Genomic DNA, 6,000 nt, shown 5'->3' with positions numbered 1-6,000 from the left:
GTCTTCAGATACTGTGTCTCTTTCTCCGTTAAGGCATACACTCGACTACAGGGAATGTCTGCTCCAGGAACAAGGTCCACGCGGCAGTCGTATGCCCGGTGAGGAGGTAATTGGGTGGCTTTTTGTTTGTCAAACAGTGCACTATACTCTATGTACTCTTCTGGCAATGTCGTGGCACAACAGAACAGGTCGACTGTACAGGAATTCGCTAAGTATGTAGCAGGTGATGGGTCGGGTGTGTAACTGTAGATTGCCTGACACCGACAATGCTCTCTGCAATACTCAGATGTCATTCTGACTGTTCTTGAGGACCAGCTCACCACAGGATCGTGTAATGTGAGCCAGGGCATTCCCAGTATCAGACGAAATTGTGGTGCGTCTATGAGATCGAACTGAATATTTTCGCTGTGCTCCTTTCCAAATTCCATCCTTAGAGGAAGGGTATGAGACACAACCGGTCCTGAAGAAAGAACCGTTCCGTCCACTGCCTTGACGGTCTCAGGTTTTTGTTTCTTTTCACATGGTATGCCCATGCGAAGGGCATACTCTCGATCAATATAATTACCAGTTGCTCCTGAATCCAGCAGAGCATCTACTAGGAAAGACTCCTGCGTCGTAATCCATAAAGAAACGCTGATATTCATATGGGCGACCGCGGGATGAAGGGTATTCGCTACAAAAGGGGAGACCATGGGAGAAGGGTGTCTCGAATCAGAGGTCTCTAACTGATCCGAGACCTTTAGTTTTCCGTCGGTTCTTCCATTCTTGAAGTGGCCTGTACACGGGAAGGAGGATTTTTCCCAGTTACGTAAGATTTAGCTCGACATTCATTTACGAAGTGCCCACTTTTTCCGCAATATAGACACAGTTTGAGTCTTCTTCGCCTGTCCTTCTCTTCTTTGGTGAGTGGACCACGGATTCCCCCGATCTGCATAGGTTCGGGATTATCTGACACCTTGGCCTTTTCTTCACCCCCTTGTCGACTTCTGGCCAAGGGGTACGAGAACCTGTAGTCACCTCTTCCTCGATCCCCCTTTCGTTCCAACAATCGATGATCAAGTTGGACCGTCAGATCGATGAGTTCCTCACAAGTGGACGGTAGTTGCACCACCTGTGCCAATACGTCCTTTAGTTCACTCCTCAGTCCCTGATAAAACAAGGATATTCTTTTTTGAACTGGCCAATCCGTTTCCACTATAAGACGATTAAACGTAGTAATATAAGACAAGAGGTCTTGGGACCCTTGTCGTAAAGTCATTAATTCCCTGTCCAAGGACATCATGTGAGACTTTCTGTCAAACAACTTCCGTAGTTCAAGACAAAAATCAGAGAAATTCTGAAGCACAGGATCGTCTCGTTCCAGCAAAGGGATTGTCCAACTGGAGGCATTCCCTCCCATGTACGACATCATGAACGCTGTTTTGGATGCATCATCCTGAAACACCATGGGTTTGCATAAAAAATGAAGACGGCATTGGTTCAAGAATGTTTCGAATTTTCTGGGGTCTCCATAGAATCTTTCGGGTGGGGCTAGAGGTATCCCTTGATTCTGAATAATGTGTACAGTAGGAGTAGTCTCAGTAGAGGTGGAAGGAGCAGCAAAGGAACCTCCTGACAGAAAGGAGGCGGGTGGGGGCAAGGTGGCTGGTCTCAACAATGGTTTAGTAGCGGTTTCTCTTTGTGCAAGATCGGACATGTCTTTACGCAAATCCGCCACTTCTTTATACAGGGCTTGATTTTCTGCTCGAGAGGTCTGGACTTCCTGCTGCAAGTTTGAGAAACTTTCCAGTAAGGAAGTAAGGACCGCGTTCGTATCCATCGTCCAGGCCGGACAGTATTCTTGGGCTTGTCAATCTGTCGTGATTACAAGCAGCGCAAGAACACGCATGCGCCACTAACCTTATTCCAAAGACCAGCGGGGACGATAAGATGATAGTCCTCAAAGCCTCTCTCCGTAATACCTCAACACTGGGTACTTCACCACTGTTTAAGGGAATCTGGAAAGAGGCCGCGAGGTGAATGGGCAGAGGACGTCTATGGTTCTTCGAATGCCTCAGATACACACTACCATGGTAGACACAGGGGTCGACAGTACTGTAAGAGGATGAGAAGAAAGACAACCAAATCTAAGTAATAATGCGGTTGTTGTCCTCCCCGCCGTTCCCTTGATAGTTAAACCTACCGAGATCTATTCTTCTTCTTTCAGTATAGATCCCAGGATAATCAGAATTACGTAGATTAGCAATGGAAATACAAGAAGTTACGTCACTTCTCGATAAGTGCATTCACCTCGACTAAGTTACTGTAATGGTAGCTGAATTCCGATTAGACGTTAACAGCACGTCTAATAATCACCACACTAATTTGTGTGGACAAAGAGTTAAACAGAAAAGCAAACTTCCTCTTATCACCTACGTCGGGAGGTCTCAGGGTAAACAGAATTCTCCACTCTCGTAGGGTTTTTAAATGGCGAGGCGGTAAAACGAGATCAAAATTAATACTGAGAAACACAAAAGGAATTATGAAGGCAATCCCGCTCCCCCCGTAATACTTGCTGTTAGAAGATAAAGGCTTGTGCACTTCACGAAGACGGGAATCCTTCAGGCTTGATCCCCAGAGAGGCGCGTGTGAATATTCCGACCTCGCTGACTCTGGAACGGCGCTAAACACTCCACGGAGTCTGACCGCGCTGGCTCTTGATCGGCGAGGGATTCCACAAGGTGACTGACCACGCTGGCTCTTGATCGGCGAGGGATTCCACAAGGTGACTGACCGCGCTGGCTCTTGGTCGGCGAGGGTTTCTCCACGGAGTCTGACCGCGCTGGCTCTTGGTCGGCGGTGAACTCTCCAAGACGTCTGGTCGCGCTGGTTTTTCTTTGGCTATGTGACACACGAAAACGCCAATTCCTCCGCACACACTGACGGCGAGTAGTAACAGTCATTCACAAGACAGGAAACAGAACAGGCTCTGGAACATCATTGACAAGCACTGGTCCAGTGAATGGGAGGAACCTATATAGTGTCCTCCCACTTCTCTGTCTCTTGGCACCGCTTTGCCTTCTGGGACCTGTAGTTTCTCCATTTGGGAATCGGGATGAAAATGCACTTTCTCCTTCTTGTGCCATTTTGGGTGATCGCTACAGCAGGTGACAGTAGGCCCCCATCCCTTCTCTTCAGTCATATATAAATATGTGCTATAAGTTTCATAATACATAATTACTTATAAATGTATCTTTTTCTTTGTTAGTAGTACAAAAATTTACTCCTATAAAAAGAAATATCCTAGCTTTTAACTCTCTTTCTTAATTGAAAGGTGAGAAAAAGACATTCTATATACTATGTGTTTTCCATGTAAAGATAATCTCATCATAGACTGCACTTTCCGTTGGAAAAGTGTTCTATAGGTTTTGCTGTGCAGAACAAGACATATATCCAATTTTATAAAAAAAATATTAATCTGGCCATATATGGCGGTCTTGTGGAAGGCATATCGCCAGTCCTGTTTTAATTACCACATTGCACGAGCACCAATCAGGAGAGACATATTTGTATTTAAAAACGTATCACTGTGCATATTCAATGCTGTCACCTTTAACCTCATGCGCGCTAGCGGAATTCCGCTCGCACGCTGAGATTTTTTAAATCGCATGTTACGTGGCGAGCTGGGCTCGTCATCAGCGTGCGAGGAGGTTACGCCATGACGAGCCCAGCTCGTCATCAGCGTGGAAGGGGTTAAGCACTGAGGAAAGCTAAATGCTGAAAAGCGTCTGCTGAATAAAGGTGTAGTCTTCGCCCCGGAGTGCCTTCGTATGCTGTATTTGCGTGCGCTGGAGCTTGCATGTTTAAGTGAGTCTCATCCTCACTTCTGAAAGGCACCCACCTGGAGTTCGGCAACAATCTGTTTTTTGATGGAAAAGGAGCTACGTTCTATATACAGAAGCCGAACCGTCTCTACAGAGTGCTCCCGTTGACCGAGGTAACAAATTATCCAAATTCGAGGTTCGCAGTCATGTACTACTTCCTACGATTGCACGCTGACTGGAATGAGGCTTGGTGAGGGGCAAATCAAACACAGTGTCATCGAGTGGTAACGAACATCGCAACTGACTAAATTGCCACAAGACACGCCAAAGAACAGTATTGAGATTTCCACTGGCATGGTAACATAGAACATCTCTCTTCAAAATCGATCGTTGACTCTGAAGTATGGCGGTCTTGTGGAAGGCATATCGTCAGTCCTGTTTTAATTACCACATTGCACGAGCACCAATCAGGAGAGACATCTTTGAATTTAAAAACGTATCACTGTGCATATTTAATGCTGTCACCTTTAAGCACTGAGGAAAGCTAAATGCTGAAACGCGTCTGCTGAATAAAGGTGTTTAATCATCGCCCCGGAGTGCCTTCCTATGCTGTATCTGCGTGCGCTGGAGCATATATATATATATATATATATATATATATATATATATATATATATATATATATATATATATATATATATATATATATATATATATATATATATATATATATACATGATGAAAGCAGTCCTAGTTCCGTCAATGGATGGCGGAACCTGGGAACCTGATAGGTCTGGACCTCGTGAGTCTCACACAGAACAACGAAGAAGAGCCAGGAAACAATGAATCCTCAAATGAGTTAGCAGGAAGACGGTTTATTTAATAAAGATGATGCGTTTCGCTCTACAAGGGAGCTTGTTCACATGAATATATATATAAACTTTTGTGATGGGGGTGGTGTTAGCATCACTGCAAGTATATAAAAAAGCATTATTATTTCTCGAAACGCGTCGCTGGTTCTGTTGAAGGATAATAAAAACACCTTTTGCTGACTCTGATGGTCCGGTCCTCATTTCTGCTGGCGTGTAGCGGTGTCTGCGAGCGCAGAGCAAAGCTGAGGAGGAATCTTTTTTTCATATGTGAACGGAAGTCGATTTGTTTCCGTGACGGACCCCTTCATCACAAGTCGACAGCCGCTTTCAAATCACCTTCTTTAGATCTCGTTTGGGAATCTCGAGCGGCTGTCCCCGGGTGTACTGAAACCTGACCGAACTGTGATTGGCGGTTTGAGCAGCCCCAAAGGATCGCGTCGGAGGACGCGGGACGCGGAGCAGTTCCCGCCATCTACGAGCGGTGAGTGTTTTCAATTGCAATATCACCCGGTGATGAAGTAGTCAAGCAGCCATAGAAAAGTGAGCATAAGAATTACGTTTGCCCGCTAGAAACCCTTAATTAACAACAGAACCGATACCAACATGGATAAAGAGGAAAAGACAAACAGCGGGAAGAAGCCGCTCTTACATTGTTTGATGCGACAGATAAATCCACAAGTCACAACAAAGAACCGGCGCAGAGTGACTATGACAACACGCAAACAAAGGATTTAAAACATTTGTTTAAAGAACTGTTAAAATTGCGCAAAGCAGAATGCACAAAATGGTGGGAACATAAATCCCTAAGCAAATATGAGGAAGTTGGTCGGGTCCCTCGGGGATTAAGAATTTTATTGGCTCCCAGTTTCGACAAACCAGACCCGGCGATGCTGCAAGAATGGGGGGAAAGCAACCTGGCGCGTCCATGAACCTTGTTTGCATATTGATTAAATACGCTGTTAGTGATCGAGCAAAATTACTAGAACAAATCAAAGCTGTAGAAACGGAAATAAATGCTTGCCCGGATCTTTCAGAAATGAAGAAATTAACGGATAATATGAATGAGCAATTACACAAACACGAGGAAAAAATCAAAATCCGTAAGGTGTCTAAATTTACTCGTGATGCTGATGATTACCGATATGGCAGGATTTTTACATTTTCCCGAAAATATAATACAGCCAAAAGAGAGGCATATGCAAAAAAGAAAAATGTCACTGGAGCAAACATCAACAAAACAACCGCAATTGCCAGTACTAGTATGACAGCATCTGGCACTACTAACATTGATGGGGCCGAACAAACCACCGACTCATCTGTAACAA

This window comes from Lissotriton vulgaris, chromosome 5 (assembly GCF_964263255.1).
Source record: "Lissotriton vulgaris chromosome 5, aLisVul1.2, whole genome shotgun sequence".
Lineage (NCBI taxonomy): Eukaryota > Metazoa > Chordata > Amphibia > Caudata > Salamandridae > Lissotriton > Lissotriton vulgaris.
Note: the sequence above shows the minus strand (reverse complement) of the source record.